Source organism: Brassica napus, chromosome A7 (genome assembly GCF_020379485.1).
Source record: "Brassica napus cultivar Da-Ae chromosome A7, Da-Ae, whole genome shotgun sequence".
In the NCBI taxonomy this organism is placed as follows: Eukaryota; Viridiplantae; Streptophyta; class Magnoliopsida; order Brassicales; family Brassicaceae; genus Brassica; species Brassica napus.
This window is the reverse complement of record NC_063440.1, coordinates 12,271,537-12,292,819: the sequence shown is the minus strand read 5'-3', so window position 1 is coordinate 12,292,819 and position 21,283 is coordinate 12,271,537. Positions and strand designations below refer to the sequence as shown.

Genomic DNA, 21,283 nt, shown 5'->3' with positions numbered 1-21,283 from the left:
TCGACTGGTAATTCTCTAACCTAAACTTATTTTTACACAAACTTGTTTTGTCAAACATTATAAATAAACGATGAACAAATCTAACAGTATATTGATAGCCTAGAGGTAACAATTAAAAAGTCTTTGTAATGCGACTTACTGAGCGTAATCAAAAGCTATAGATAACTAATTAAATTAATAATTTTGCATCTTATAATTTTTAATTAAAAAAAATTATGCTGGTTTCTATTTTATATTGGCAGATATGATTTTTAACGATTTTATAACTTTTAAGATTTAATTTGTTTCTTTGTGGTAGTTAAATTTGTATGTTGATTTACATAATATCATTCTAAATACCAATTTAGTACCTTTTGAATAGTTTTTAATTTTGATTCTTTAGAAATTTATTTCCATTTTGTTTTAAATGATTTGGATATTTTTCTAATATTTTACTAAATAATGGAAATTTATTATATTTTAATATTTAATTAAAATAATATATGTTAATTTCAAACCACTAACCTAGATATTAAATTAATTTCTTGTATGTACTTTTTGTTGGTCATTTTATACTGATTTTAACTTACTTTTTTGAGAAACTTATTTTAACTTTATTTTGACATAATGGTTTTTTTTTAAAAAAAAATCTTCCATTTAAGACAACGAAAACAACAACGGACAATTTAGTGGTGAGGATTCAAAAGGGTCATGTGCTCGTCTTCATAGCCTCTTTGTCTTCATCCTCCTTTGAAGAGTGTTTTCGTGAACGCAAGGTCTCCACAACATTAAACCACAAATAGATGTGCCAAGCAGATTTTGACACTTTTATACTTTTACGAACTCATGTTAATAGTGACCATGAAAAAACTTAGCTACAAATAGAGTTAGCTACTCTAGATAAATGGACTCGTTATGGCTATAGTCTCAAGTAATTTCAGTAAACAAAGGATGACTCAATATGTTCATGTTTATTGATGGTGAAGAAATCAACTGCAACGCCAATACTAAGGTACTGCATAAGGATGGACTCATGTGCTACTCAATTATAGATGGTTTAATGATAAGCTAAATTCAAGTTAGGAATCAATACCTATATGAAAGTTTCTTGATCCTCCCCTGAATAATTTAATTTAAGATCTCACCACTATTGAGAATATCCAAAGAGTTATTTTTTTTGTGAAATAGCATGTCCAAAAAGTGGGTGCATATCAAAAAAACATATACAATTGTAAAACAGTTTCATAGAATGTCCAAAAAGTTAATTTTTTTTGTGAAAGAGCATGAAGAATCACAATCTCAATCTACCTGCATATAGGTCGATTACATTTCTCTTGCCTTTGTAATCCATCCTAGATATAATTTTATTCTCGTCTTCCAAGGGTAAAGACATGAGATCAGGATGCAGTCTTGTTCATTCATCTGTAATATAACCACCTGAAAAGAAGTTTTAAATGTTCAGCTTAGTGGAACATAAACTCAATGTAACTCTTCACCAGAAAAAAAAAACAGATGAACATAAACTCAATGTAACTCTTTACCAGAAAAAAAAAATGATGAAGCAAAAAAGATAGAACCAAATACCATTATATTGGTTCCCTTACTCTGGTTTCACATGCTGCACAATATCTCAGGATCGAACAGTTGGAAAGATGATCCTAGAGGTAGAAGTGAAATCATTTTAAACATACAACACATTGAGAAGAAGAACTTGGACCCAACCAGAATAATTACCTGCATAGTATACATCCATACGTATCAGCTTACACGTTCTTGACAACTCCAATATATGATCTCGATATTGGGGATTAGCAAATTTAGTTTTGAAGGGTATTGTTAGATGTGAACCTTATCCAGGGAAGGATGTTTTCACGATTCTGCAACTCTTGGCCCCACTTCTCGACATTAGACTTCTCACCATCCGCTACCACTTCTCATAATTCCAAGTTAAGAAAACCAAATTGGAAGAAAGAGATGATGAAATCTGTGTAGGTAACGATCCAATCAGTGCTCTAAGAACCCAAAAAGTCTTGTGACTTCCTTGTCATCTTCACAGACCCCAATCACGAAGCAATGATAACTTTATTAACAACCTCAGTGGTGGTGATCGACTATAACTCCTACTACGGCTGCGATGTCTACTCCGACTCAACCGGCTTGTTTCCGCTAATTTCTCCAGCCTTTGCTTCTCTTGTTCTCGTTTTTTAGCAGTCTCCGTCGCAGTGTCTTTCTTAACTGCACACCAAAACATTTAGAAATGGTAACTTTCTTTATAAAGACAGAACATTAATAGACACTAAGAGAAGAGACCAAACCTGTAACTGTAGGTGTGGCCAATACATCGACTTCAGGGTTAACATCGTTTTCAGGAGAGGCCTCCCTCAAAGGCTCATCAGTGAGAACAACAGGCTTCTCCGCATCCACACTTTGAGGATCAGAGGATCTCAGCTCCGGCTCTCCAGATTTTAACTTGTCATTGTTGTGATCTTAGTCATCCGCAAGTGCCAGCATGAAACTTTTGTCTTTCCATCATTCTCACTAACCTGTAAACACAATAAAAACATGTAAACCAAGATCTATACCATGGAATCATAGACGATGGTGAAACCAGAATCCAATATGTTGACAAAATTATTGAACCCAGAAATGGTATCAATGGAGGATAAACACTGATGTAGAGTTAAAAGTTAAAATCTTACGTATATAGATTGGATAGGCTTGAGATCCACGACTTGGATGACAATATCAGATCGATTCGAAGACGAAACAAAGGATATGTTTGATAGGGTCACCGAGTTCTGCGTTCTCTCTCGGGTGAAAACGTTCCGTTTGTGCGATTGAATAGCTTATAGTTGACATGAAGAGGAAAGGATTTTGTAAAGGTAGTAAATGAGATTCTGTAAAGGAGTTTATATAAAGCTAAGAACAATGGGAGTCAGAAAGCTAACTTTTCGATCTAAAAACGGTGAAGATGAAGTGGAGTCTGGAGAGTCGCGCTTTGCCAAGCTATGGATTCGTATGGAAGTGGGCCACATCGACTCAGATACATAGATCTTGGCCCGGTTCAGATCCAGGAAATAAGTGACGTGGCATAAAGTCAATCTCTGATTGGTCCGAATTAAAAATATGATGTGGATAGCTTCTCTGCTTTCTATATCTTGCTTTTAGTAGTGTTAGATGAGGTACTCTTTTCACTATGTCAACCACTAATGATACTCGGAGAGCAGCATTAGTGATAGTCTCTTGAGACATCACCTAAAAATAATAATAATATTTCATCTGTTTCAAAATACATGAAGTTTTAATATTATGCATAATTATTAAATAACTTATTTTTATACTAAAAATATCATTAAAATATAATATAAAATTTATTCGACCAATCATAAAACAGACTACAAAATATGAAAACATCATCTATTTTGATAAAGCTAAAAAGTATATTGGTATATGAAAACATAATCTATTTTGAAACATCAAAAACTTTCTAAAACATCATCTATTTAGAAGCAGATGGAGTAATAAAATACACTAAGACCATCTCCAATGTATTCCCCTATTTTTACCTCTAAAATAGAGTATCTCTAAAATAGAGATGAATTTCTCTCCAATGTATTTCTCTATTTTTACCTCTATAAAGGAATATTCTCAAAAGATTCTATTTTAATTTTACAAAAGATACATTTTGTTTATATAAGTTGATAACTAACCCTATTTATTTTTAACTTTTAAAATATTTTCATAAACTTATGAATTTTTTTAAACTAAAGTTTTGTTAAAAGACTATTATGTAAATAAAAAATATTATTATACTCCTACAAAAGCTGTATTTCTCTATAAATATAATTATTTTGGTTACAACTATAAAAATTTGAAAGTTAAAGGATTATTTTGAAAATAAAAAAGTATGACTCTATAATAGAGGAATGCTATTTTTTCTTCTATAAATAGAGGAAAAAATAGCAATCTCTATTTTAGAGGTAGAAATAGAGATGGGATGGAGCACTTTTACCTCTATTATAGCATATAGAGGTAAAAATAGCTTGGGGTTTGATGTTAGGAGTTTTCAAGGCTCCTAAGACAAATGTTGTAGTATAAAAGATTGTCGAACCAGTTCTGAGGGATATCAAAGCACTGAGAATGCAAGTACTCACTTAATCTAAGTGCAACCAATGATTTAGATGGGTTTTAAACTACTACTAAACTAGAATGCAATAACAGAATGATACTTTCTTAACTAAGGGAAAAGAGAACTCATGGGCATAGGGATTAGACCTTGGGTGATCAAGTATCGAACTAAGGATGGCAAATGATCAATCAAACTATCAACCTTAAGCCTAGACACAATTCTAAGCAAGCTCTATGTCTAGATGAATGCTCATTTGCTAACATATCTCAAACATCAAATGTCTTTGGTTGAATAATATGAAAGCAATCATTACTAACAAGTCTATTAGCTATCTTAGCATCTTTAACAACAAATGTCTTTGGCAAAGTATACTAAAAGCCTAGGAGAGTTGTCTCGGGCATTTCATCGAACACCTTTCGGGTGAGAAATGCCTAAGGATCAACTTTTGAGTGGCCAACTCAGAAGATGCATTATGATTACTCTACTAGCAAGGAAATATGAATGATCTACACTAAAACATCCTAGCTCTAACCTAATCACCCTTAATCTCCCTAACCCATGAATTCAAAAGATGATTACTCACTAATCTCCATGATTCCTCTTAAACCCATGGTGGATTTCAGATTAATCATGCAGAGAAACACAAAATATAAATAAGAACACAGAATTTCAATAATAAAACTGATCAATTGATTCAAAGAGATCACTTTCCAAAGGTTTTTGGTGGTTTTTCTAAGAACAAAAGATGATCCTCCCCCTGGTGGCTTACAGAGTAATAAAACATAGGTTTAGAAAATAAAAACGTGCATAATGAAATGACCAAAATGCCCTTGAGAAAACACAAGTTCGAGCAGAAACAAAACACGGAGCGACCTCAGACTGTCGCTCCGACAAGTCGCTCCAAGCTTCGGGAGCGACCTCGCTGTGTCGCTGCGAGAGGTCGCTCCGGGCTTGTTCTCGCGTCTCCGGGTGGTGAATTCGCGAGCGACTTCTTCCTGTCGCTCTGGGACGTCGCTCCAAGCTTCGGGAGCGACTTCAGCACGTCGCTCTGGAAGGTCGCTCCGAGCTTGTTCTCGCGTCTCCCAGTGATGAAAACGCGAGCGACCTTGCTGTGTCGCTCTGGATGAGTCGCTCCGGGATGTGGTGCACAGCGACCTCATGCCGTCGCTCCGAGAGGTCGCTCCAGCAGTGCTCGTCCAAAGCTCACTCTAATCACCTCCTTTTGAGCTCCAAATGCACTCAAATGTCTCCAGAAACTCCATGTGGTGCTCAACTACCTGATAGAGACATATGTATGCAAAATGCAACCTAGACATGGCTAAATCCTAAACTATATGATGAAAATGCACATGAATAAATGGATAAAACAATGTAAATATGCAAGATATCAACTCCCCCAAACTTGTTCTTTTACTTGTCCTCAAGTGAACTTTCTAGAACTTGCAAGGAGAGAGGTTTGAAGGTGGGAGCTCATAGCCAAAAGAAACACAACTAGCAAATATAATTAGCACACTCTCTTATTACACTCTAGCTTCTCTAGGCCTATTCAAATCCTTTTGTCTCTACACTCATCATCAAGCATCCACACATTCAAATCAACCAACTATCACATTCATTAAGCACAAAACATCAGGTGAATTCTTGCAAATGGTCGATTGGTCCAAGTCATTTGGTTGGGTAAGGGAAGGCTTTTATTCAAGTGATTCAAGAGGTTCAAAACATATGATCTTTAAGGTGGTTTACTCTCAAAACAAGTAGCCTTGACATTGCACATAATATATCTAAGAAAGGGACCAACTCATGCATACAATGCTCAATCTCCATTGTTCTACCCTTTTCCCAAACATACAATTACACAATCATTCCCAAATGTCAAACCCAACTCACATCTCTCACCAAAGGATCTTAAGAACTTTAACTCTTCCTTTTTGAAATCTACAAGGGATTTTTCTACAACCTCAAAACATTTCTTAGCTCTTAACAACTTTGCTAGCCCCCTTTTCTTTCTTTTCTCTTTTTTTTTTCGATTTCTTTTCTTTCTTTTTTTTTTATTTTTTTTAGGTTGGGGGCCAAGACTTTTCAAAACTAGAGCTAGAGGTTCTCTACTTATCCCAGAAAATCAATTCACTTAAGCACAAAGAGTCTATCCATTTTTACTTTTCATTTCTCCCAAATCATGATCACAACACTCGCCCTCCCACCTATAGCTAGACAATAGAGTGTCCAATCTAGCAAAAATGAAGATCAAGCATTGTCGTTCCCGATACTCTCAACATTATGCGCATGTAAGACTTTCCGAAGAAGGCCTCACTCATCAAACAATGAAAGCTTAAAAGGAAGGAAAGGTTTTGGGAGTGGTCTACCACTAGAGTTTGTCAAAAAGATTGGCATAAAAGATGTGACAACTCAAGTGTGTATAGCCATGACTCAGTACACAAAGGACCCTAAGCAAGAAGTATTAAGTTCATTCAGTTCAAATAAGGTTGTAGTTGGCTTCAAAGACTGAGTTTCAGCAATCAACAAGTTTCAAGAAGAGTTTTCAAGGCTCGAAACATACAAGTCTTTTCGAGAGGTGCATGGCTACTCAATGGTGCAACGTAGTGTTCTTTACAAGGCATTTAAAATCATTGCTCCCTATGCAAGTGAATGCAACCTATATGCTCTAGACTCTCCTAATGGTGCAAATGATGCAAACTAAATGAAAAATCCTTTTTTTTTTTTATGCAAATAGGCGTGCAATGCATGACTCAAATGAAACACAATCAAAGCAAACATGATCAAATGCTTGGTACCTCCCCCAAACTTGAGTTACACAGTCTCTGTGTTGTCAAAGAAAGAAGGAGATACCGAGAAGAAAACTAATATGCAGGAATGAAATGATATATACAAGGGAGTGAGAGAAGTACCTCCTATGGATAGTAGGTAGGGGCAGATGCCCCAGCATCGTCGTCGTCAGGAGGGAAGGTGGTGTAGTACCCACCGGATGCTGTACCGGAGCCTCCATACCATGGCTGGCTCTCAACCTCGTCAATCTCGTCCTCACTATCTGAAGAAGCAAGGGATGGGGATTTGTTGCCGGAAGTGGAAGGTTGAGTGGGTGGGTTTCTCCACTTACGCTGAAGCTGCGCAGCAGTGAGGGGGAAACCAAGAGCATCAGGCGGGGGTGGAGGTTGGGGGTTTGAGGTGTTCGCGAAAGCGAAATCAGCTGAGCTACATCCAGCTATTCCTCCCCTAGTTAAAACATCAGCTACTTTCTTCATGAACTTTGCTGAAGTCTTTGCCTGCTTCTTCACGGTCTTGCTGAGTGCCTTGCACTTATCCTTGAGCTTTTCTATCGTTCTGTCCTGAGCTTTGTTCCATCGCTGGAGGCGACCAATGTGGTCATGAGCATCACGGAGAGCTCCAGGAGGAAGGACTCCGTCATGGGGCTTGAAGTAGTAGCGCGGAGGTCCATAAATATGCTCAGGGGTGTCTGCTACAGGTGGTTCAGGTTGCACGGGGACACTCCTTCTCCTTGATGGAGCTGCTTGAATTGGATCGAGAGGCCCGTGTTCTCCAAGAAAGTATTCCTGGGGAATGTTGAAGCTGATAGCTCCAGGTATCTCTAAACTCGTCAGGTTCCGGTTTGGAAGAACCACCTCGACTGGCTTGCCGTACAAGTAGTAGTGGTAGACGTAGTCTTTCCCGTACATCCCACTGAAATAGGTGGCAATCCTCAAGTAGGTGCCATCAATGAACCTAGGCCCCGATGCGTCCTTTCCCAAGGGAACATTCAGAAATTGGAGCAGTGGTGTGATCATTCCGCCTATCCCTATCTTTGGGCGCGAATCAGTGGTGTACCACGCCCAGTCTCTGTAGTGTTCGAGACGGCCCACGAAGAAACTGACCACCCCAAATGTAGCATAGATATCAGTGCTGGGAAGGGGTAACACTCCGGGTTGAGTGTAGGGACGGATAGCAGGGCAGAGCAGTCGCATGTCTTCCTCAGTAACATTACCAGCTTGCTTCCGTGGGTAGAAAGCATGGACTAGCAATGTGTGGAGGTAGCGTACAGACGGGTGTCGGATGTGTGAGTTCTTGTCAGCCCCGGTGGAGTGTCTGTTTCCAGTGATCAACTTCCAAAGCTCTGTGGGAAGGTTTTCACATTTGGGAAGGGAGTGGTCTTCTAGGTCTTGGAACCCCATCACTCTCCCAATGTCTTTGAAGTTCATGTTGTACTCTCTTCCATTGACCTTGAAGCTGATTTTTCCCCATCCTTGCCTCACATGCGCCGTGTCGTGGTAAGTGACCACAAGAGAGGAGAGGAACTGACAAGTGACATCCTTGTAGAAAGGATAAGCCATGGTGAGGAGTTTCGGCATCTTCAAATGCCCCAGCATTGCCTCAATATCAGAGTCTAGACCCAACTCCTTCAGTAGGTTGAGGTCGGCGAACCTTGTTGGAACCCAGGTGACTCCATCCTTCAAATGATCGTACAGCTCCTCTACAGATGGAGTTTTCGCCCTATCTCGATCAACAGCAACCCCTTTGCCCTTTGACATCTTGGCTTTCTTCGTAGGTGCTGGCTCATCATCACTCTCAGTTTCACCTTCCTCATGGGTGGGAACCGCTACACTTTTCCCTGCCCTCTTCTCGTGTTCTTTCGATTTCCTTGCAGCCAACGTCTGTTGTCGCACAGTCCGCTGCGTTCCTGAGCCAGTTGGCTCGCTGGTTAAAGCTTTTCCTCTTTGTGCAAACTCTTGACTTTCGGCTTCTTGCCTCTCAGCTTCCAACCTGCCCTTTGTCTTCTTAACCATTTTCACCTGAAAAGTTACAAACTTGGAAAGGGATAAGTAGATGGAAGTGAAGAAAAAGAAGACTTTGCAAGCGAACATTTTGCAAGAATGAACTTAACAAATGAATTTCTCAGTTTAAACTCAAGTTCAGCACAATGCAACAATGTGACATCTTAACGCATCTAAAACACCCGCAAACACACCCAATTAAGGTCAAATTCAAAATTCCCCCAAATCCATGAACCCTAATTTGGCCAAAGTGCAAATTAAACTCAATTTCACCCTTAATTCAACAACCCAACTTGATAGATAAGCTTTCCCTAGTCTATTTCACCACAATCTAGCAAGAAAATGACCAAATTTCGACTTTCAAATTCTAGGGTTCATGGACCTACGAATTTGAATTTAAAAACTCAATACCTTGCTTTGGATGAAAGGAAATGGTGAAAGGGTGGTGAGGAATAGACTACAGGGGCGAAAGCTTGGATTTAGAAACAAGAACTAGTTGATTTGGGTGAGAATTTAGGAAGTTTTGGGAATTTTGGTGGGGGTGAGTTTGGAGAGAGTTTGTGAGTTTGTGAGAGGAGGGGAGAGTGAGAGAGATGAAATCGCTGGGGTTGGGGTAGGTTTAGGGTCGTCTGGTTCGGTTTAGGGTGGTTAGGATCGGTTTACTTGAATTAAACCGGGGTTTAGAGTTAGCAAACTTACCTGAACCGGTGCGGGAGCGACGTGAGGGTCTCGCTGGGAGAGGTCGCTCTCGAGGCGTTTCCTCGCGTCGCGAGTTGATGAAAACGCGAGCGACCTCGGAGTGTCGCTCCAGAAAGCTCGCTCTGAGCTGGAGCGACCTCGAGGTGTCGCTGTGAAATCTCGCTCCGCGTCAGTTCTTGAGTGCCCGTTCCGTCGAAAACGCGAGCGACTTCTAGGTGTCGCTCCCATAACCTCGCTCCCAGCTGGAGCGACCTCGAGGTGTCGCTGTGAGACCTCGCTCCCACGCACGACTCCTTCTCAAAACTGAACCGATCAAGTACCTGCATACAACTTCTCTCTCTCCTTTTTTTTTTTATGCAATAAGATGAGAAATGAAAAACACCAATGCAATATATACAAGGATACGCATGGGACTTCCTCCCAAGTGAGCTTGTTTAAAGTCCCGAGCTTGACTTTGCCTTCCTTTTAGATTAGGCCGGGGTAGGATCAGACAGTGGAGTGGAAACTCCATCTTCCTCTGGTGCATTGGCCATGTAGAGCTTAACCCTTTGTCCATTCACTGTGAAGTCTCTTCCATCAGTGCTCCACAAGACTATTGCTCCATATGGCCTAACCTCCTTGATCTTGAAAGGACCGGACCACCTTGACTTAAGCTTTCCTGGAAACAACTTCAGTCTAGAGTTGTAGAGAAGAACTTGGTCTCCTTCTTTAAACTCTCTCTTCAGGATATTCTTGTCATGGAAAGCTTTAGTCTTTTCCTTGTAGATTCTTGAGTTCTCAAAAGCATCCATTCTTATCTCATCAAGCTCGTGTAGCTGGAAGAGCCTTTTCTCCTTAGCACTCTTGATGTCAAAGTTCAGCAACTTTATTGCCCATAGTGCCTTGTACTCAAGTTCCACTGGCAGATGGCAAGCCTTCCCATACACTAGGTTGAAAGGTGTAGTGCCCAGTGGTGTCTTGTATGCTGTCCTATAAGCCCAAAGTGCATCGTCAAGCTTATTGGACCAATCCTTCCTTGTAATCCCCACAATCTTCTCCAGAATAGATTTGATCTCCCTGTTAGAAATCTCAACTTGTCCACTTGTTTGGGGATGATAAGGAGTTGCCACCTTGTGCTTCACACCGTTCTTTTTGAGAAGTCCCTCAAGCAGTTTGTTAATGAAGTGGGAACCTCCATCACTGATTACAACTCTTGGAACTCCAAACCTTGGGAAGATGATGCTCTTGAACATCTTGATTACAACTCTAGCATCATTGGTGGGGCTTGCTATGGCTTCCACCCATTTGGAGACATAATCAACAGCCACAAGGATATATTTGTTGCCAAAGGATGATGGAAAGGGGCCCATGAAGTCAATACCCCAGACATCAAACACTTCAACTTCAAGGATTGGATTTTGAGGCATCTCATTCCTCTTGGTGATGTTCCCTCTTCTTTGGCAAGAATCACACTTCGAAACAAAGGCTTGTGTATCCTTGAACATGTGTGGCCACCAGAATCCAGCTTGTAATACTTTTGCAACTGTCTTGAAGGTGGCAAAGTGTCCTCCATAGGATGATCCATGACACTGTGCAAGGATCCCATCAATCTCCTCATTTGCAACCACTCTCCTATAAAGCTGATCTTTGCAGAGAATGTAGAGGTAGGGCTCGTCCCAGTAATATCTTTTCACATCCTTGTAGAACTTCTTCTTGGCATAGCCTACAAGATTCAAAGGCTCTCTTCCTGTGGCTAGGTAGTTAACCAAATCAGCATACCAAGGTTCTTTCTCCTCTGTTGCTTTGACCTCTTCCAGCTTCCTACCAGTCTCACAAACTGCTATCACTGCTTCGATAGCCATGATCTGCTCTTCAGGAAGTCCTTCGTCAATTGGGACACCAGACTCTATCCTCAACCTGGATAAATGATCAGCTACTCCATTCTCAACTCCAGGTTTGTCCTTGATCTCCATATCAAACTCTTGGAGCAAAAGGATCCACCTCAAAAGCCTGGGTTTTGCATCTTTCTTGGCTAGAAGGTGTCTCAAGGCAGCATGATCTGTGTAGACAATGACTTTAGACCCAACCAAGTAACTTCTGAACTTCTCGAAGGCAAAAACAATTGCCAGCATCTCCTTCTCTGTTGTGGCATACCTCATTTGAGCATCATTGAGGGTTTGGCTGGCGTAGTAGATCACATGAGTTTTGCCATTTTTCTTCTGCCCCAGAACAGCTCCCACAGCATAGTCACTGGCGTCACACATGATCTCAAAAGGGAGATCCCAATCAGGTGGCTGGACAATTGGGGCACTAACGAGTTCACCTTTCAGCTTCTTGAAAGCTTGTAGACATTCCACATCAAAACTGAAAGTAGCTTCCTTGCACAGCAGCCTGGTCAAAGGTCTAGTGATCATGGAGAAGTCCTTGATGAACCTCCTGTAGAATCCAGCATGACCAAGAAAACTCCGGATGTCTTTCACTGTCTTTGGTTGAGGCAGACCAACCATAACATCGATCTTGGCTTTATCCACCTCAATCCCCTTCTCTGAAATCTTGTGTCCTAGCACAATCCCTTCTTTGACCATGAAGTGACACTTCTCCCAATTCAGCACAAGGTTGGTGTCCTCACATCTCTGTAGGACCCTGCACAAATTTGACAAACAAGCAGAGAACGAAGATCCGTAGACAGAGAAATCATCCATGAATACCTCCACAACATCCTCAATCAGATCAGAGAAAATTGACATCATGCACCTTTGAAAGGTAGCTGGAGCATTACATAGACCAAATGGCATCCTTCGATATGCAAAGGTGCCATAGGGACATGTGAATGTCGTTTTCTCTTGATCATTGGGATGTATGGGGATTTGGAAAAATCCTGAGTACCCATCAAGGAAACAGTAGAATGGGTGATTTGCAAGTCTCTCTAGCATCTGATCAATAAATGGTAGTGGAAAATGATCCTTTCTAGATGCAGAGTTTAGTTTTCGGTAATCAATGCACATTCTATGACCTGTGATGGTTCTTGTTGGTATCAGTTCATCGTTGTCATTCTTGATCACAGTGATACCACCTTTCTTTGGTACAACATGCACAGGTGATACCCATTTAGAATCTGAGATAGGGTAAATAACACCAGCATCTAGGAGTTTAAGAATCTCTTTCTTTACAACATCCTTCAGGTTAGGATTTAACCTTCTTTGATGCTCGATAGAAGTCATTGATTCATCCTCAAGATGTATCCTATGCATGCACAAAGAGGGTGATATCCCCTTGATGTCATCTAGTGAGTAACCTATTGCCTTTCTAAATCTTTTAAGTGTTTTCAAAAGTTCAGATAGCTCATTCTCAGTAAGTTCACTACTCACAATGACAGGGTAAGTTTCATTAGGACCAAGGAATGCATACCTTACACCATGGGGAAGAGGTTTAAGCTCCACTTTAGGTGCCTTTAGTTCACTCCAGTCATCCTGCTGGTTGTCCTCTCGTTGAGTGACTGAGACTTGTTGGTGAACCATCTGTGGAAGCTCCTCATACTGGTCCTTACTGACAAACGCCTGGTGTGAATCCAGCATCATCCCATAGGCAGTACTCTCCAGGTTCTCGATCACCTCAGCCTCCTTCTCTACAGTTAAAGCATGCTGTAGAGGGTCCTCTAGTGACAACTCTTCTAGGAGTTCATCAGCAAGGGCATCCATCTCTTCGATGTAGAACACTTGGCCCTGAACTGTTGGCCTCCTCATTACTTCCTTGATGTCGAAATGCAGAACGTGCCCTTTACCCAGATGGAGATCAATCTTGCCTTCTTTCACATTAACTATAGCTCCTGCTGTGGCTAAGAAAGGTCTTCCAAGGATTAAAGGGTCTTGAGCTTCTTCACCCATTTCAAGCACCACAAAGTCTGTAGGGATCTCATAATTTCCAACCATCACTGGGAGGTCCTCTAAGATACCCACAGGGTACTTCACTGAACGATCAGCCAATACCAGAGAAAGTCTACACTTCTTGTACTGAGTGAAACCCAGCTTCTTAGCAACAGATAGGGGCATCAAGCTGACACTAGCTCCCAAATCGCAGAGACATCTATCAAATACCATAGGCCCTAGAGCGCAAGGTAATGTGAAGCATCCAGGATCTTCTAGCTTCTTTGGAATGACCAGCCTCTGAATGATAGCACTGCACTCATGAGTGAGAATCACCATGCCCTCCATCTCTTTCTTCTTTGCAGCTACAGCATCTTTGAGGAACTTGCTGTATTGAGGGATCAGCATGAAAGCATCTATAATGGGCATTGTGACTTGGACTTCACTCATTTGCTTGTCAAACAAAGCTTTGTACTTCTCTAGTAGCTGCCTCTTAAATCGACCTGGGAATGGGAGCTTGGGTTCATAGGCAGGAGGAACAAAAGAGTTCTCACTTGCAGGAGAGACGACTTCACCATCTTTAACTGTTTTCTTCTCTTCTCCAACCTTTCCCTTTCCTTTTGCTTCCACTATCTTTTCCAAGATCTCGTCATTGATCTTCTCATCAACAATCACCACTTCATCATCTATGGTGATGGCAACCCCCTCACTTTGTTTCTCAGCATCCTTGGTGAGAGTTCTCTGAGGTAACTCCTTACCACTTCTAAGAGTGATAGCTTTCATGGTTTCCTTTGGGTTTTGCTCAGATTTACCAGGTAGAGAACCTTGTTGGCGATTTTGTTGAGTGTTCATGGCAGCAAACTGGTTCTCCAAAGCTCTGAACTTGTTGTTGAGCTCATTGTAGCTCCCATCAATCTTTGAGTGAAGATTCTTCAACTCATAGCCAACATGCTTCTCACTTCTTGTTTGAGACTCCAGGATTTGTTTCAGTAGAGCATCAGTGCTGCTGACCTGAGGAGTGGAGGTAGAGGGATTAGATTGTTGTTGGGAAGAATGGTTGCCCTTGTTGTTGAAACCAGGAGGAGGGTTCTGCTGAGGTTGATAACTGCCTTGCTGATTGTTCCGAGGCTGATAACCACTCTGCTGGTTGTTGGAATAGGACTTCTGTTGGTAGTTGTTGTACTGAAAGTTGGGTTCTTTCTTGTACCAGCTACCATTGTTGTTGATGAAACACAGCTCTTCCTGACCTTCCAAACCCTCAACTTCATGGACAACAGCTGGTGTTTCTTGGCTTGGGTTGCCGACAAAGTGCAGCTGCTCTTGGGTAGCTTTATCAGCAAGGAGGATGTCTATCTTATCCTGTAGAGCCTTCAACTCCTTCCTCGTTTGCTTATCCTCAGTTCTACTGCTTCTGTCGTGGTCTCCACTGTAGACTGCATCACTCTTAACCATGTTGTCAACCAGCTCCTCTGCATCCTCCTCAGTTCGCCCCAAGAAGAACCCATTACTAGCTGTATCCAGTCTGGCTCTGTACTTAGGTAGAGCACCACGGTAGAATGTGCTCAGCAAACTCTCCTTAGAGAAACCATGGTGTGGGCATTGAGCTTGATAGCCCTTGAATCTCTCCCAGGCTTCACTGAAACCTTCCAAGCCCTTCTGTTGAAAGCTGGAGATCTCGTTTCTCAGCTTAGCAGTTCTTGAAGTAGAGAAGAACTTCTCCAAGAATGCTTTCTTGCAGTCATCCCAAGTGGTAATGGAGTCGCTGGGTAGAGACTTCTCCCACTGACGTGCCTTATCCCCCAAAGAGAAAGGGAATAGCTTGAGCTTTAAAGCATCTTCGGACACACCATTGGTTTTTGACAACCCACAGTAGCTGTCGAACCTGTCCAAGTGATCAAATGGATCCTCGAGAGCCAAGCCATGATACTTGTTGTTCTCGATCACGTTGAGGAGTCCTGACTTGATCTCAAAGTTGTTGGCTGCCACGGCGGGTGCTCGGATTCCCAATCTATGACCATGAATGTTGGGACGGTCGTAAGTGCCAATGGGGCGAGCTGCTCGCTGTTGGTTAGGTGGACCATTGTTGTTAGCGCCATTGACGCCTGCATCTTCTTGATGAACGTCTCCCATGTCAGTGTTCAGTCTCTGCAATTGAGCCTGATGGTCTTCTTCTCTTCTCTTTCTAGCACACTCTCTCTCTAAAGCTCTGATGTCTGCTGCTCTTGGAACTAGGTTTGATGGACCCTTGCTCCTCAAGTTCATACACCTGTAGATTAAAGGGAGGTGAAGAAGAGTTAGTAACAAAAGAAAATAAAAATGACTTAGTCTCAAGCAATTGACTAAATCTCAATGTTCAAATCGACTCAGAATTTGGCAACGGCGCCAATTTGATGTTAGGAGTTTTCAAGGCTCCTAAGACAAATGTTGTAGTATAAAAGATTGTCGAACCAGTTCTGAGGGATATCAAAGCACTGAGAATGCAAGTACTCACTTAATCTAAGTGCAACCAATGATTTAGATGGGTTTTAAACTACTACTAAACTAGAATGCAATAACAAATGATACTTTCTTAACTATTGGAAAAGAGAACTCATGGGCATAGGGATTAGACCTTGGGTGATCAAGTATCGAACTAAGGATGGCAAATGATCAATCAATCTATCAACCTTAAGCTTAGACACAATTCTAAGCAAGCTCTATGTCTAGATGAATGCTCATTTGCTAACATATCTCAAACATCAAATGTCTTTGGTTGAATAATATGAAAGCAATCATTACTAACAAGTCTATTAGCTATCTTAGCATCTTTAACAACAAATGTCTTTGGCAAAGTATGCTAAAAGCCTAGGAGAGTTGTCTCGGGCATTTCATCGAACACCTTTCGGGTGAGAAATGCCTAAGGATCAACTTTTGAGTGGCCAACTCAGAAGATGCATTATGATTACTCTACTAGCAAGGAAATATGAATGATCTACACTAAAACATCCTAGCTCTAACCTAATCACCCTTAATCTCCCTAACCCATGAATTCAAAAGATGATTACTCACTAATCTCCATGATTCCTCTTAAACCCATGGTGGATTTCAGATTAATCATGCAGAGAAACACAAAATATAAATAAGAACACAGAATTTCAATAATAAAACTGATCAATTGATTCAAAGAGATCACTTTCCAAAGGTTTTTGGTGGTTTTTCTAAGAACAAAAGATGATCCTCCCCCTGGTGGCTTACAGAGTAATAAAACATAGGTTTAGAAAATAAAAACGTGCATAATGAAATGACCAAAATGCCCTTGAGAAAACACAAGTTCGAGCAGAAACAAAACACGGAGCGACCTCAGACTGTCGCTCCGACAAGTCGCTCCAAGCTTCGGGAGCGACCTCGCTGTGTCGCTGCGAGAGGTCGCTCCGGGCTTGTTCTCGCGTCTCCGGGTGGTGAATTCGCGAGCGACTTCTTCCTGTCGCTCTGGGACGTCGCTCCAAGCTTCGGGAGCGACTTCAGCACGTCGCTCTGGAAGGTCGCTCCGAGCTTGTTCTCGCGTCTCCCAGTGATGAAAACGCGAGCGACCTTGCTGTGTCGCTCTGGATGAGTCGCTCCGGGATGTGGTGCACAGCGACCTCATGCCGTCGCTCCGAGAGGTCGCTCCAGCAGTGCTCGTCCAAAGCTCACTCTAATCACCTCCTTTTGAGCTCCAAATGCACTCAAATGTCTCCAGAAACTCCATGTGGTGCTCAACTACCTGATAGAGACATATGTATGCAAAATGCAACCTAGACATGGCTAAATCCTAAACTATATGATGAAAATGCACATGAATAAATGGATAAAACAATGTAAATATGCAAGATATCAGGGTTGGAGATGCTCTAAACGATGAAAGAGAAAAATGGAAAGTTGAAGAACGCTTCTTTATAAGGAGATTTTGACCAAATGGGAAGAAATGAGCTCCACAACCGTCTCTCATCTATTATTGTCATCAATTTTTCAAAGATTAAAATTTAATTCAATAAATCATATATGTTGATAAGGCTGGGCATTTCATCTGATACCCGAACCCGACACGAAACATCCGAATTCGAACCGAAGTAGCAAAATATCCGAACGGGTTTTATATTGAACAAGTTTGGATATCCGAACACGATCGAGTATATAATACCCGAAGTCATCCAAACATATGTACACTTTAACCAAAATTTACATCTTTCATCCAATATATAACCGGTTTTTTTAACCGATTTTGATTTAATTAATATTATATAAAATCAATACCAAATAACTATTTTTCCTAACCTAAACGTGTGCACATATATATAAATATGTATCTCCTTTTTAAACGTGAGAGATTAAGGAACCATATGTATCTCTCATCTCTCATTTTTTCTCCCTACAAGATCTTCTTTCCTAAAATATTGTTCTTCTCACGATCCATGTAAGGTTTCTCGGAGATATTAGTTGTTGCCTTCATCAATGATAACCACCATAAACGTCACTATAATAACTGAAGCTACTTTGAACCATCTTGTCGTTCTTCCTACGGAAGAATATTTTCCACCCATGGAGCTTCCTTTATTACTCCCGATCGTGTTGCATAACGAAAGCAAGACAAAATAACTTTTTTTTTGCAAGAATTATGTTCTTTAAAAAAGAATTTATCAGTAAATAAAAAAAATTATCAAATGTTTTGGTTTTTTAATTATATCTGAAATACCCAAAACCGACCCGGAGTATAGAAATACCCGAACGGTTTTATACTTCTATACCCAAACATCCGAAATATCCAATCTGAACCCGAACACCCGCTTCTATATGTTAAAATACTAATATAAATATATGAGAAACAAGGTTTGAGAGATTAAACCAATATTGATGCTCTAAGGGAAATATATATTGAAAGTCTAGTCCAAAATAAAATTAAAGTATGGTTCAAAAACAACTGTTGGATCAAACCCAATAACTTTTGAAGTTGGGTGCTGATGTATTAAACGAATGTGTGAGAACTTGTGAACGAAAATGAAGGGAAATGAAGAAAATCCAAAGATAGTTTTTTTTTTGGGATCAAAATCCAAAGATGGTTCATAATTTGCATTATGTCATTGCTCCTTGACAACGTTGGGACGACTACGGACATGTAAATAAATATATACTACAGAAGATAGTAGTCACATGGAACACTGACGTGATGTTTTCTCAGAAGACTTATGACACTTAAATCAGAGTGAGTAAGGTAAACTGTTTAAGAAGAGAGTTGGCAACTTTGTTGAAAAAGAAAAAAAAAAGAGTTGGCATTGGCAACTGTCATAGTGAGAAACTGTTATGTTTTTCTTTTTTGAGGCATTGATGGTATGTTGGATTTCTGTGAAGTTTAGGGTGAACATATTACCCATGTGAAAAAAAAACAACATAGGCATGAGCCGATGTTGTGTGTTCGATAATTTTATTAATTATTTGTGACATGGGTGTAAATGTGTAATACGGAAAGGAGTGTGAATGTCCCATTAACCAACGGTTCACTTGTCGGAGACTTCTAACAGATAGGTCCGTGGTATCGCCGACACCCACTATCACCTGTCATTTCTCTTTTCTTTTTTTCTTCTTTTCTCAAAAAATAGTAATACATTTCTCTTCATTGCTATTAGTAATACTAATAGCCTAATAGTAATAGCTAAAAAAAGCTTTTAGATGATGTATACTAGACTCAAAATTCCAGCGAGAAAATAATTTAGAGAGAGAGAAAGTAGATCTCGTTTTAGGGCCCGGCGTACGGACGGCGCGTGAGCGTCCGTGCCGTCGCCGGAGGCCGTCTTCTTCCATCAAGCTCCCTTATTTTCTTTCCTCTTCGCCGTCCTTCAACGATCGCCTTGTCTAAGCTCTGGATCTGGTTCATCTTTCTACGGTGGTTTAGTGTCTGGAGGGAAGACGCGGTCGGGTTAGGTGCTGGCGTGAGTAACTTGGTTCGTCGATCCGTGGTGTTGATTCCGGGACATGGAAGCTACCCTAGTTCCGTCGTCGCCGGCCTTCTCCGGGAGGTGGAGGCTTTCGCAGATCCACCGACTCCGGCTTCAGTTCCCGGGAAGAGGAGACTTACTCAGCTCCGTCTTCGCCGGCTCTTGGCTCCGAGGGTGGAGGCTTTCAAAGCTATGCCCTGTCGGTTATGAGACCCGTTGTTTTGTGGGTTGTTGCTACTATTTTGTGGCGTATGAAGTTGCGTTGTGGTCTTTGGTGGTGCGGTTTCAGTGGCTCACGGTTTCCTTCTGGCGGATGAGATCTAGAAGAGTTTGATGAAGCTCTCCGCAGAATGGTTAAGCGTTGAAGAAAAGCTCGGTTTCGGTGGAGGCTTTCGGTATTGAAGCTCCGACGAAACGAGGTGTATGGTGGTGGTGTTCCGGCGGGGCTCCGATGCGGCGATGGTCAAGTCGAGGCATAGGTGACGCGTGTCGCGCTGACGACGAGATCTCAACACGCGTCCAGTCTCCTTGACGCATGGGTCAGCAAGGATGCGTCCGGCCCGCGTAGTGGGGTTCTTTCGGTTTGGGCCGTAGGCCCGGTTAGCTGGTTTGTGTATGCCCTCTCGTGATGGGCTTTAAGTTTAGTAGTTGGTTTGGGCTTTGGCCCGGTACTTGTTGTTGGGCTTAGTCCCTTTTATTAATAAAAATAACTTGGCGGAAAAAAAAAAAGATGTATACTAGACTACTAGTATACTAGGATAAGACCCGCGCCTTGCGCGGGATTAAGTTATTATTTTTATTATATTTTGGAGAATGAAACAATAGTTTGGCTTCATTTGGATTACGGGTGTTCAATCCAGATATCGGGTTGGTTTCGGTTCGGTTCAGTTTTTTTCGGTATTTGGTTAGTAAAATATAACTACTATTCTAAATCCATATTTACTTTGACTTTAGTCTTTCACATACTTTTGAAAGATTTCAACTGGACGACTAAATTGATCAGCCAATCTTGTTGCTTTAAATCATTAGTGTTTATATATATATATATATATATATATTATTTAGTTTGAATATTTATTAAATAAAAATTCATATGCGTTATATTTTATGATTATTTGTAACTTATTATAACAAAAAAATAATCTATTGATCACAAAATTTTCAGAGTGGGAATATTCAAATTTCTAATAATATATAGACGTTTTGAAAAATTCAAATATAACATATAAGAAAAAATATAAATGTTTTTATTATATATTTAATGTGATTTTTTAATATCTTTCAATAATATAAAATTAAAAAAAAAAGAACTAAGATACCAAAATTGTTATCAAATATTTATTATTCATAATAATTAATTTTCATATATACGTTAATCATATTAGGTAATTTCGTAGCTTCTAATAAAGGAAAGTGCAAAAAAAATTTTGGTAGATTATTTATCAATTCGATAGTTAGTTTAATAAAAATATAATGTAAGTCAAGATGGACCAACCTATTTTTCTAAGAATAGTATATTTTATATAGTCATTTATTAAATGAGAATTTATAATCATACAGTTTTATGATCATTCATATCATTTTATAACTGAATATTTAAATCATCGATAACAAAATTTTCAATGTGAAATCGTTAATAAGTTTATAATTTATAAATGTTTTTGAAAATTCATTGAAAGTTTAAATATTAAATATTTATGTAATCTTATGGTATATAGTATAATCTATATATATATATATATAAATATATATGTTTTATTATTAAATGATATTTTTTACTCATATAGTTTTAAAATAATGTGTATCTTCTTATAATATTAAATAAAAGTTCATATTAATATAATTTTATGATCATTTGTAACTTATTATGACAAAAAGAATAATCTATTGATCACAAAATTT

General features: G+C 40.1%; 1 long non-coding RNA gene and 1 other non-coding gene across 2 annotated transcripts; one reads left to right on the top strand and one right to left on the bottom strand.

The window, feature by feature from the left end:
- Positions 1-1,203: 1,203 nt before the first annotated feature.
- On the bottom strand, positions 1,204-3,116 carry LOC125576509. Its single transcript, XR_007314906.1, has 2 exons — positions 2,295-3,116; positions 1,204-2,214 (listed from the first exon to the last, which is right to left on the bottom strand). It is a non-coding gene; the product is annotated as an uncharacterized LOC125576509 (long non-coding RNA).
- An 11,899-nt stretch (positions 3,117-15,015) lies between these two features.
- LOC125576856 lies at positions 15,016-15,122 on the top strand. The gene has a single exon (XR_007315279.1). It is a non-coding gene; the product is annotated as a small nucleolar RNA R71 (small nucleolar RNA).
- Positions 15,123-21,283: the final 6,161 nt, after the last annotated feature.